Here is a 13,434-nt window from a genome sequence, read left to right as displayed (position 1 = left end):
GCAGTTCTCAATCTAATTGGTTTCCATTTACACCCGAGTGTATTAATCATGAACTAATCATAATCAAATTTAGGAGGAAACTGAAGACAGAAAAGTGAAGGACTGAGAATTACTCATCCATTTTATGCTTCAAATCATTTTAATGATATCCTTGGAAAAGAAAATGTACAACTTAAAATGACTTGACATGGCTGGGTTAAAACACTAACAAGCCATGAAATTACATAAGAGCTGTTATTAGTAATAATTGGTTTCTTAGTAAGCAACTGGATTGGAACAAATACCTGCAGCCACTGCAGCCCTCCAAGATCGATGTTGATCACCCTTTGATATAGAGGATAGGCTCTGGCACACTGTGACTTGGAACTGGACTAAATGGGCTTGAGAATTTTATGTTATTTATATTAAATCTCCTACCAGTAACACTGAGCACAGAGCAGGAATCAGTCTGGACAGGGTGCCAATCCCTCATAAGGCATGTTTGTGGCAGTCAATTATATGGTGCCAGTGTAGTGTAAACATGCAACCTAACCAGCAGGTATGATGCCCTGATGCCCCCAAACCATGGACACCACTCCAGTTAACACATCTCGTAGGCTGTAACTGAGAATGCACTGGGGCAAGTGAGGAGACAGTAATAGAGTATGAGGTGTCAAAAAGTGCAAAGGTGCATAAAAGAGATGTCACCGTGCAAAATAGGCCCAGGCATAAATCAGTCAATTTTAAAATATCTGGAGTGCGATGAATATGTTAAAATAATAAAACACAGTAAAATTCAGTTGGGAAAACAATGTCTCAAGTCCTCTCCACAAAGCAGCAAGTATCTCAGCATCACTCCTTGGCACACACATTGTTTATGAAGACCCATCACCTCCCTCACCACATGACAGATGATGCCTCTAGTGACTCTTGATTGCTCCATCCACATGCTGCTTGTCACAGATACTCTAGTCCACAGTTCCCCATTTCATGCCATCATGTCTCCTCTGCTTACCTTACCACATCACAAACTTGGACGCTTGGGCTTTCGCTCTCTCTGCTACCTCCAGCTGGCACCCCAGAGACCTCTTCCAGTCAGCTGCTTCCCCAGCTCCTAGCTGCAGAGGAGAAGGTTTGAATCTACTCTTGTGGATGGCACGTCAATCTCAAGGAGATACAAATTGTTCGACCCCTTCCTTTTTATTTTCTCCTTCTATCTCAGGGATGCCCAACTCCAGTCCTGGATGGCCGCAGTGGCTGCGGGTTTTCATTCTAACCCTTTTCTTAATTAGTGACCTGTTGTTGCTACTAATTAACTTCTTTTGAATTCATTTTATTTGACTTGGTTTTTAAGAAATGTTTCCCTGAATTTCTTCATAATTCCTCTCATTTTTTTATTCTATATATTTGTATTCATTTATTAATTTATCTATTTTTTACTAGTTTAAAGTTTTACTGTGGCGGCCTAGCTCTCTTTCTCATGAGTGGGGGTTGATTTGTTCCTAACCTAGTTTTGTTAAACTTGACTTGCTTGTGTGAAATGTTATTTGATTTTAATAAAATCAATTTTAAAAAATGTAAGTTCAGATGACTAGGAGGAAAGAAAAAAAAATGTCCTGTTAGACTGGAGAAAGAAACAAAAACAAAATCTGCAGGGGTTTCAAGGCCAAAAGACCACCCAGCTCCCACTGGGCATTCTGCCTAACATAATTGTTTCTAACTCAATCCTCTTATAGATTTCATGTTGTTGTTCTCATGGACAGCCGAGATACCCGCCTTTCTTATATCATCACAGGTGGCTGTATGGTGTCTTGCTAAGGTGGTGGTGATGCAAATCACCGCCACAGAAGAACCGTAAAAGATAGCAAAGAATAGTGGAGATTAGTACAAATTATGGATCCCTGAAGAATATCATAGTTCTATGCTAATATAGTCTATTAAGAATACAACTAAAATGCATCTATGAAAAAGCCATATTAAAAAATGTTTGAAATACTTCTTTAAATGTCACAAAACATTAATGATCTACAAGGGTGGGGAAACCATAAAACCTCTGGCTGGTGAGCTAAGTACTACATTACATTTTTTTTGCTCCAAGTCAGTTAAAGTAAGTTTATTTCAGCTATTTCCAAATGTTACAGGATTTAACAAAAACAATATAAGAAAATCAAAAAAAAGGCTAGTCTAAAATGGCTACTCAAACCAAACAAGTCCAAAATGTAATCCAATAATTGAAACCTCAAAACTGAAGTAATAAAACCAATACTCAAAATTGCATAACTCACTAAAGGACCCACTCTCCAGTCTCTCAGTACATAAGCTAAAGGCGGACCTTCAGCTCAGAAGCCAAAATGGCTCTGCCTCTTGGTGGTTCCCCCCACAAAATTTTTTTTTTTTTTCTCCCAGTCAGTTAAAGTAAATTTATTTCTGCTATTTCCAAGTGTTACACATAGTGATGATTACCAACAGCTTACATTTCCAGTACAGTGAAGTTAACCAGGAGGCCATCCTATCTGGCGGAACATGGATATGAATGTGATACACACTTTGACCGCCATCAGGACCTTCATTCACAACCAGCCGATATCCTTTGGAAAGGCCCACTTGTGTAGCACACTTCTTTGCTACAATAATCAAGTGTCCAAGAAGTGCTGCATCACTGTCTTCAGCTTTAGACAGCTGATCGATGGGCTTCTTTGGGACAACTAGAAAGTGCGTTGGGGCTTGTGGTGCGATGTCATGAAAAGCAATGCACTGGTCATCTTCGTAAAATATTTTTGCAGGTATTTCTTTGCGAATAATTTTACCGAATATGGTGTCACCCCCTGGCTGCGCAACTTGCACTTTGGTCACCTCGTCTGCCATGACGAGGAGTATATAAACTATTCCACCCACAAAATTTAAGGAATACTAATACTAAAGAATGCATGATGCATTGATAGTAAATAATAAACAGAATAATATTAACTAAAACGCATGGAACATAATACAATAAGGTTTGCTCAGGAAAATCTACTGGCTGTGAACTGGATAAAATTGAAACAGAAACACCTCACATTTAGAACTGAATGGATAAGACACAATACAATAGAAAGAATACGCAGACTAGACACACACACTGCATGACTTGAACTGCACACTGCATTTCCAGTTGCAGTGCTAACTACTGTGTGGCCAAGTGTTTGCTGGTCAGCAAAAGGCCAACAAACACTTGAAAAAAGCATTTTCTTCTTACAGATCTGTTCTTACTTTGCCAGGACTCTGCACTTGTGTGAAACAGGAGCATTAGACTGCTATGGAGGGGCACACGTTGGTTTCCTTGGTGGTTAATCTTTCCCTAGTGGTTGGGCAAAACTCAAGATGGCCCGTAATGTCTTGTGAATGATGTATTCCCGATATTGATCTCCTTTCTTTTGTTCAAATTACTGTGGCCACCCTTAGAAAACGGTACTGGGTTTACAAGGCATCGGCTGAGAAAAACTGAATCCAGAAGTGAAAATGTGCAGTTAAAAAAATAAATAAAAATGAGGCATCCTCGTTCTACTACGGGCAATGATCTTCAGCCCCCACTGACATACTGGAAAGTTCAGCTTGCACATGCACATACCCAAGGGTATCGAAAACACAGTTGGTCAACTGGCATGAAGACAGGTTCACATACGATAAGAAGAAATATTAACTAATTAAATAAAAATATTTTTCTAGATAGGTAACTACATTGACAATATAATAGAAAAGTTAAGAAATGCTTAAGAAGTCAAAGGTTGTTATAAACATTTTAATAATATGTTACATTATTGAGTTAAACTTATGACTTATTTTTCTGGTTCTTAATGCAGAAATGTCTCTGGTCTTGACTCACCTCCCAAAAGTGAAATAACAGCACACCTCTTAAAATTTTTGTCCCAAAAAGTTAAAAGTGGAGAAGCCCTAACCTTTCATTTAATCACACAATAAAAGAATAAAGACATTTGTATCAAAAAATAAATCATTTTTAAAATGGAAAATATGTCATAGAGAAATCCTCACCACACACTTACGGCAGTTCTGCTGTTCATAAACTCGATACTGTATGTGTAAAAATGCAATATTTGGAGATAAACAACAAAATGGAAATATTCAAATGTTATACTATAATAGCAGAATAATAAAGTTTAATTAATTTACAACAATGAAACATGCAATGTGTTTCCATACAGATAAGGTACAAACATGAAAATTATTTTTCATTGCATTATAATTAAATCATTGTGTATACACTCGGTTATCATACTTGCAATTTTAATGTTTAATACTTCAAATTTCTAAGCTTTTCTTTTATTTAAGGAGCTCATTTTGCAGTTTAAATTCAAAAACATGAAAAGTGAAGGTGCACTGGCAATAAATAGAATCTGACAGTCATAACAGATAATGAAAATAGTTATTATAAGAATAGCTGTAACTGAAAAGAACCATTGCACATAATAGATTTGATAGACCAATTATGGCATGTTAATTAAGGCAAAATTAGAAAAAGATAAAAATATTTTATATAGTGTTTATTTACAAACTGGCACCATGATGCAGCAGACACCTCTCTTGTCATTTTTGCCCACCCTTATCCAGTTCAAGATCACAGGACAAGCACCCGTGTCATCAAACCACGCTGGCCGGGTTGTGCCCCACACTGACAGCTTCACATCAACTTTCACTTCTTCACACAGATATGGGGAGAGAACGTCACACGGGCAGCGGCCAGGCATTTTGGAACTGTGAGACAGTGTCATGTTTCAAGCCACCATTTACCCCCAGCGAGTGTTCAAAGTAAAGTTTCTTCTTAGTTTTATTCAATTTGACACCATTTATCTGTTTTAATGTTTATTTTATTTATTATGTACATTTTTTCCGATGTGTGTGTTGATAAAGGAGAATTGCCTAGGTGATGTCCCATGTGCTTTCCAGGTGGTTCCCCAAGGGGTGGGGCAACATGACAATCATGGCCCTCCACCCTATTTATGGGAGGGCCTTCCAGAGTTCCTGACAGTTCATGATGAATGCACTAGGGCAGGTGTGGGTAGTGTCGGTCCTGAAGAGCCACAGTGGCTGCAGGTTTTTGTTCCAGCCCAGTTTCTTAATGAGAAGTCAATTACTGCTGCTCAAACACTTATTGCTTAAGTGACATTTTGATGCTTAAGAAATTAGTGGTCTCATTAGGTTCCCCATCCTTAATTGCTTATTTCAATCTTAAACAGTTGCATTCACTGTTTTAATAGGCTCCTTATTAGCAATAAGATGTAAATGACAAAGCAACAGCAGTTCACCATCTAGCTTGTTTCGGTTTACATCTCTGTGTGTTCATCATGCACTGTTAATTTATTAAAACACTTAGTAGAAAATGTGACAGTCTGAAAATTATTTTGATGATATCATTTGAAAGGAAAAAAAATCTATGATACAAGAACCTTACACTGCAGAGTAACAAGCCATCAAATTAAATAAGGTCTGAGATTGGAAAGGATTGGTTTAAAATTAAGCAATTGGATTGGAATGAAAACCTGTAGTCACTGCGGCTCTCCAGTGCTCACCCCTGTACAAGGGAGTGGAGAGTTTATTGTGAATACCTGTGCTTTTGTTTTGCCTTCTGCCCTGTTTTTGACCACACTTCTGGATTTTGTATTGGGACGGTGTCAATTGACCAGAACAATAAAGAAGGGATCAAAATGTAAAAAATTAGACTGATGGTACAATTAAAATAGCACAGCAGTCGTTAAACCAACACACTTTATTTTTCTAAAGCAAAATTGTAAATTAAACATCTTCTCTCTCCACAGACCCACAGTATACAATTTGCAGTTGGACGAGGGTCACATTGTGGTTCTGAGGTGGCAGCTGAACATGCAACTTTGTGGTTACGGTGCCAATTCTTTTTCCACTATGTTACTCAAAGACAGCAGGAAGGAAAACTGGAGGTTGGATGGAGAAAACAAGGAGAGTGTGCTTTGGGTGTAGGCTAATTCTGTTGTTAGCGAGGACCCCACTGCATAAGAAAAACCTCCACAATAATAACTGTTCATTATATCCTCCTGTATTTTCCAGAAATTAGTTTCATAAATCTTTCATTTAGGCAAGGTAGTTATTTAAGGTATAGAAGACAGACTTTTTGAGGTAAGGAACATTTACTCCCTACTCATGGTGCCAGGGTGCAACAAGGTATTGCATGCACTGAACTCTCTACTTGTGACAATAATCACCCTGTAAAACTATAAATGAAGTCTCTCCTCAAGATTGCTCAGGATCGAGGATTACTAAAGAGCATCGCTGTGGGATGCGATAACTAATGTGTCCCAATACCCATTATGTTTCAGCCACGGTATGCTCCATGGCTTATGTTTATTTTTCCATTCTTTTCCTATTTTTGTTAATTCTGACATATTTTTGTTTTTGCTAATGATTTACTGTACAATACAATTTTCCAAGCCCATTTAGTAACTTAATTTGCAGGTATCTGAAGCCTTTCCCAGCAAACATAAGGAACAAGACAGGAACAACCACCTGGACAAGGTGCCAGTCCATTGCAGGGGAGCACACTCACAAACTACACACCTGCAAGGGTCAATTTAAGATCACTAGTCCACCTAACGTGCATATCGAAAAGTGCTCCAGGAGAGTGCCTCCTATTTGGGGATTGGTTTATGATGACATCCAATTGTGCCACCATCCTCTTTTCCACAACAGCTTCGTGCTCTGGCCCTCACCCCCAGGCTGTCAGGAGGAGATCATTCGAAAGCAGTATCGTGCCCCGAGTTCCAGCATGGCCTCATGGACTATGTAGTGTTTATACACAGCCTTGCTGGATACCTTGGGGGCCACCGGGAGTCGCTGTAGGGGGGCTCGTGGGCTCTTATGTGCCTTATAACCCGGGAGTACTTCACGGTCACGTGACAGAAAGGAACGACGTGCTCCCAGGTTGAAGAAAAGGACTGTTTACCCTGACCCGGAAGGAATAAGGAATGTGGACTGATTGGGCAGGAACACCTCCGGGTCAGGGTGTATTAAAGGATTGTGGGGAAGCCCTGAGACTGAGCTGAGTTGGGAGGTAGAGGGGCGAAGTGTCTGGGCGAGGAGTAGAGAGTAGTATTGTTGTTTATTGAGTTTATGAGTAGTGTGGAGGGTGCTTTGTGCATGTTATTGTTAATTAATAAAAAAATCTTGGACTTTTATCCGGTGTCTGGAGTGGTACCTGAGGGTTGAAGAGGTGGTCAAGAGCCTCACTGTCACTATATATATATATATATATATATATAGATATATATAGTGATATGTGGCCGGCTTATCATCCTGGCCAATACCCCCAGGCCGCCAGATGGAGCTCTCCCTGCAGTACGGAGGTGCCCCAAAGACCAGCAGGGAATCATGGGACATGGAGTTTTCGTACAAGACCCTGCTGAATACCTCAGGGGCCGCAAGAGGTAGCTGCAGGGAGGAACAAAGACTTCTTCATGCCCTATGACCCGGAAGTTCGTAATAGGAAGAGCGACGGGCTTCCGGGGTAAAAAGAAAGGACTTGTGCCTGACCCGGAAGTGATTAAGAATCACATGGACTGGGGATTGAGAACACTTCCGGGTCAGGTAATATAAAAAGACTGTGGGAGCTCCCAGACGGAGAGCTGAGCTGGTTGGAAGGGCGGCAATGCGTCTGGGAGCTGGAGGATTGGTTTATTGTGTATTTGTGTTTAGTATACGAGTATTGTGGAGGAGAGTGTGCTTTGTGCACTGTGGAGATTAAATAAAGTCAAAGATTGGACTTTTACCTGGTGTCTGGAGTCGTGGACAGGGGTTCAAGGGAGCGAGAGCGCCCCCTATCTACCACTATATATATATATATATATATATATATATATATATATACTAGCAGAATACCCGCGCTTCGCAGTGGAGAAGTAGTGTGTTAAAGAAGGTACAAAAAAGAAAAGGAAAAATTTGAAAACCACGTAACTTGATTGTTAATGTAATTGTTTTGTCATTGATATGAGTGTTGTTCTCATATCTATCTATCTATCTATCTATATACACCCGCGCTTGGCAGCGGAGAAGTAGTGTGTTAAAGAAGGAAAGAGAAAGAAAAGGAAACATTTTGAAAATAACGTAACATGATTGTCAATGTAATTGTTTTGTCACTGTTATGAGTGTCGCTGTGATATATATATATATAGCAAAATACCCGCGCTTCGCAGCGATGTCATGTGTTAAAGAAGTTATGAAAAAAAAGGAAACATTTTAAAAATAATGTAACATGATTGTCAAAGTAATTGTTTTGTGTATTTGGCGTCAGCGTCAAAGTTTTTATCGTCTAGCTGCATCAGAAAATGTACCACGACGTCTGACACGCCTCCTTTTTAGTGTTTTCTCACAGCTTGGATTGCTGCTGTCATATACACACACACACATACATACATATATATATACACATACATATTTTCATATCTACATATCTATATACATATCTACATATACAAATATATATATATATACATACCTATCTACATCGTATATTCACATACATACATACATACACACACACAAATTATATATATATGTGTGTGTGTGTGTGTGTGTATATATACACATACATATACTTGTGTGTATGTTTGTATGTGTCTATATGTGTGTGTATAGGTTTGGTCACTGAGTGCAAGGGAAAAATAATAAATTATAGTCTATAAGTTATTAAACAGTAAAACATTAACGTTTTAAGAAGTACAGGTACATTGAAATTACATTTTCTATGTGAACGTTCAAATGTGTGCCTCGCCTCGCCTCGATTGTGAATCGCCTTAATATTATTTTGCCGTGGTGTAGAAAAGGGGTCCTGTGTTTGCACTTGTCTGGGCTATAGCTCAGGGGGAGGATGAAAAAAATTAAAAGTGCTCACTTTGACTTAAGGCAGAAGCGCAGTCAGCGTCTCAAAGGCCGGCACAGCTATGCACGCGCTGGCTGCTCGACTTTTGCTGGGCAGGAGACCCCAGTTTGCAGACACGTTCATGATATCAAAAGTCTCAGCGCTCTTTGGAGGTCATTCATATATATATATATATATAGCAAAATACCCGCGCCTGGCAGCGGAGAAGTAGTGTGTTAAAGAAGTAATGAAAAAGAAAAGGAAACATTTTAATAATAACGTAACATGATTGACATTGTCATGAGTGTTGCTGTCATATATATGCCTTCCTAAATAAGTCGCCCTCGCTTTGCTCTTACTTTTTTACTGCTCATTTAATCATGGCTAGTGGCGGAAAAATTATAAAATGGAAGGAGGATGGCTTTACCAAAACAATTATTGATGGCGAATCGATTATTCATAAAGCTTGAATTGGTGATCTGTTTTTCTGTGTTAACCTCATATTTTTTCATACTTCTTCTCAAACGAAGGTGGTGCGAGGGTAAAATGAATCGGGATGCGCTGATCAATGTAATCGGTGTACCAGGAAATCATGCATTGACAAAAGCTCCCCTTTGCTTGTAATGCAAAGTGTGATTAAATGCATTATTTTTTAACACGTTATGGAGCACATGCATGAAGCTTCTCGGCTGTGCTTGTGCTAAGAAAAGGAAAGATTTTAAAAATAACGTAACACGATTGTCAATGTGACCTTTTGTAAGTAGTGCCTGGAAGATTCAGTGTGTAGAAACTCTATAGAGACAGCGTGTGTATTAACTTGTGGATTTTTCTGTGAGTATTTGGTGGCAGTCTAAGGAATTTGCTTCGGAAGACAGCGTTAGCGGAGCTCAGCTCAGAGCAAAATGAGGTGGGAGGGAGATGATGACGTGACTCCCCACCCGCCTTAACTGTCAATCCCCACAAACACAGTCTCGGAATTTGCATAAGCACACCCTTCACCTACAATTTTAACTTAGTTACAATGTGATCAAAACTCGCTTTATATCCTCGTCCTCTCATTAAACTTGTATCCCGCATTACCTGTGTGTATGTGAAACGCCAGCGGTAGCCTGTCTATGAACTTAATTTAAAGTTTAGGTTTACACCGTGCTTTCTTTCCGAGCTGGCAACACTCATGAATATATGGTAGTATATGTCACTCGCTCGCTTCTTATTGTTTCGCTGCCTTCTCAATTATATAATGCATGTTTTCTTGAGCGCTTTTTGAGGTCTTCCTGGTTTTCTATGTACTGCGTGATTACGTGGGAGGCGTGATGATGTCACACGAAACTCCGCCCACGGCGTTGAAGCTCATCTCCATTACAGTAAATGGAGAAAACTGCTTCCAGTTATGACCATTACGCGTAGAATTTCGATATAAAACCTGCCCAACTTTTGTAAGGAAGCTGTAAGGAATCAACCTGCCAAATTTCAGCCTTCCACCCACACGGGAAGTTGGAGAATTAGTGATGAGTCAGTGAGTGAGTGAGTGAGGGCTTTGCCTTTTATTAATATATATATATATATATATATATATATATATATATATATATATATAGTGTATATATAACAAGAACAATATACAGTATATTAATATATTATATATTACTATATTTGTATATTTACAGAGAGGGGGTCCACCAAGCCCAAAACCCTGGATACAACCAGCACCAATGCAATGACAGGTTCAAAACAAAGTGTTTTATTATGTCAATATCTCACAAAGGTTTCTTCACAGGTTGCACAAACACAATTTTGAACAAATGATTCTTCCTTCCTACTCTTCTCACTCCAGAAATTGTTACCCTCCTCCCTCTCAACTCTGACTCAGCTGGAGGAGGCTGTATGGCTTTCTTTTTAGGTCAGACCTAGGGATACTTCCAGTGCCAGGGCATATGGGCCCAATGGTTTCACTTCCTGGACAAGCATAAATCCCCAAAATGTAGGGATCATAAATCCCAGCAGCACCCCTTGGGGGTACCCATTGGACTCAGCAATGCTGACTCATGGAGGTACAACTCCCATCATACCCTGCAGGTGTCCACATGGTTACCGAGGTCCTGTGATGCTGCCATTTAGCAGATGGGGATAAGAATATTCAAAAATAGGAGTCTTCCCCCACTGCTCCTTTGTTTTGTCCTCCTGTGTGGGTAAAGATCCCACATCCATCCCAGGCAGGATGCCAGAAAATCCTGCCTGGCATTTACTGTACTGCATATATACATCTCGCACACACACACACAAAAACTATAAATTAAATCCACTTAAACCTGTTTTTAAATCGAAATGGACTGCAATACAGTTCTTCTCAAGTCCTCACAGCAAGTCTGGGAATATTTAAAAATAGCATTTAATATATTCATCTATACAGAACATTGTCTAGCTGTATAACTGGGTGAAACCTAGTAAATTAAGCCCTTGTGTTTATTACACACTTTTCAATACAATTTATTTATATGCCTTCTTTTTTATAGATGGCACAAAAAATGTAAAAAATCATGACACTTGTTTTCAGTTTATTATATAGCTATGAAAAATATTGCTAAACTCCACTGTATACATGTATCCCTCCACTTCTATTGCATTCTGTTCAAGTTTAAAATAAGGTAATTAGGAAGGTAGGGCATTATATTCTATACTTTTGTGCCATACTTTGTCATTCAGGGTTTTACCCTTCAGCTCACATCATCATAATCTATGGCTAGTCTTAAACTATTTCGGCACTGTCACTCAGGGGACGATTCCCTGAAAGGTGCCTTCTAAAACTGTATATTTAGGTTGATTCAATGTCTGCATGACTATAGAAGATAACAAACAATTAGTCACTTGAAGAGGATCAGTGAGGTGGCACTTTACTGCAGTTTCCAGGTGAGACTAAACAGAAATGGACAGGTGGAATTTACACGCTGGGTTTTTAGTTGACACCGTGTTTTAAAAACGGCACATTTCCAGAGACAGCAACAAACACTGAGAGACTCTTTCTTGCAGATACCCTCTAAAATGATGGATGGCTTAACAAGATATAAATTACATAACAGCAGGTAAACCCAAAACACTCATTAGTTCTCAATGCTTTTTATTCCATCCCAAGAGTGGCTAATTGATGCCTTCCTATTCCTATTCCTTTTCTTCCCCTCAAAACAACGGAAGCTGTGAATAAAGAAGCCCACGCTTGTATACCAGTGATTCCTTCCTGGAATATTTGAAGTGGGCTGTTGAAGAAAAGCAAAAAAAAAAAAAAAAACTACATTGAAATACTTATTTTGTTTTTTCACATTTTTTTCACCTTTTTTTGAGAAAGCAGTATGATAGACAGCATGCTGGTAAAATTATATTCACCCAGTTTGCTCAAACATTCCTTCAGAGATTCTTCTCTTTTTATCCTACCTTAAGCAGTTTATTTTTCACTTCAAGAGAATTTTGAATGAAGAACACAAATACTACATATATAGTTAAGGATAGGGCTAGGACCGCTGCTATTTTTATTACATATAAATGATTTGGACAAGAATATAAGTAACAAGCTGGTTACGTGTGCAGATAAAACCAAGATAGGCAGGTCATTTGGAATTCATTAAATCATTACAGAAGGACTTGGACAGCATACAGGCTTGGGCATGTGTGGCAAAGTAAATTTAATGTCAGTAAATGTAAAGTATTACACATAGAAAGTAAAAATGTTAGGTTTAAATACACAATGGGAGGTCTGAAAATCAAACGTACACGTCATGAGAAAGATTTAGGACTTGACATTATGAACTACCTGACAGTGTTCAGAAGCCATTAATAAGAAGGCTAACAGAATGTCGGGTTATACAGCACCCTGATGTGTAGAGTACATGTCCAAGGAGGTTCTGCTTAACCTTTATAATGCACTGGTGAGGCCTCATCTGGAGTACTGTGTGCAGTTTTGGTCTCCAGGGTACAAAAAGGACAAAGCAGTGCGGGAAAAATTCCAGAGAAGAACAAACAGGCCGATTCCAGGGCTACAGGGAATGAGTTGTGAGCAAAGATTTGAAGAGCTGAGCCTTTTCAGTTGACGTGATTGAAGTGTTTAAAATCATGAAGGGAATTAGTCCAGAAGATCAAGACTGCTACTTTAAAATAAGTTTGTCAAGACTACAGAGACACAGTTGGAAACTTGTTAAAGGTAAATTTCACACAAGTAGTGTGTTAGACAGTAAGACTTTAGGGACTTTCAAAACTAAACTTGATGGGTTTTTTTAAGAAAAATTAATTGGATGGGACTGGCAAGCTTTGTTGGGCCAAATAGCCTGTTGGCAGGTAGGCGAGCTTGTAGGCATGACGTCATACACATAGCCGAATTCTGAATCAGTGCTCCACCAAGTGTCCGTGTGGGTAATTGTGTTGTGTGCGGATACATACTGTTTGAGTTTAAAGCGCATCTCAAAGTGTTGTTTGAGATGAACAAAAAAAAATTTGAAAAAGAGCTTTTTTTTTTTTTTTAGATTGAGAAATGTATTTCTATTAAAAAAGTTACATCTAATGTCTCATTTCTATTCTGTATTATTGTACCT

The 13,434-nt window shown here is 38.9% G+C and overlaps 1 pseudogene; it reads right to left on the bottom strand.

The window, feature by feature from the left end:
* Nucleotides 1-2,377: 2,377 nt before the first annotated feature.
* LOC120541701 lies at nucleotides 2,378-2,859 on the bottom strand (annotated as a pseudogene).
* Nucleotides 2,860-13,434: the final 10,575 nt, after the last annotated feature.

The sequence above is a fragment of the Polypterus senegalus genome, chromosome 12 (assembly GCF_016835505.1).
Source record: "Polypterus senegalus isolate Bchr_013 chromosome 12, ASM1683550v1, whole genome shotgun sequence".
Lineage (NCBI taxonomy): Eukaryota > Metazoa > Chordata > Cladistia > Polypteriformes > Polypteridae > Polypterus > Polypterus senegalus.
Note: the sequence above shows the minus strand (reverse complement) of the source record. Positions and strands in the feature narration are given on the sequence as shown.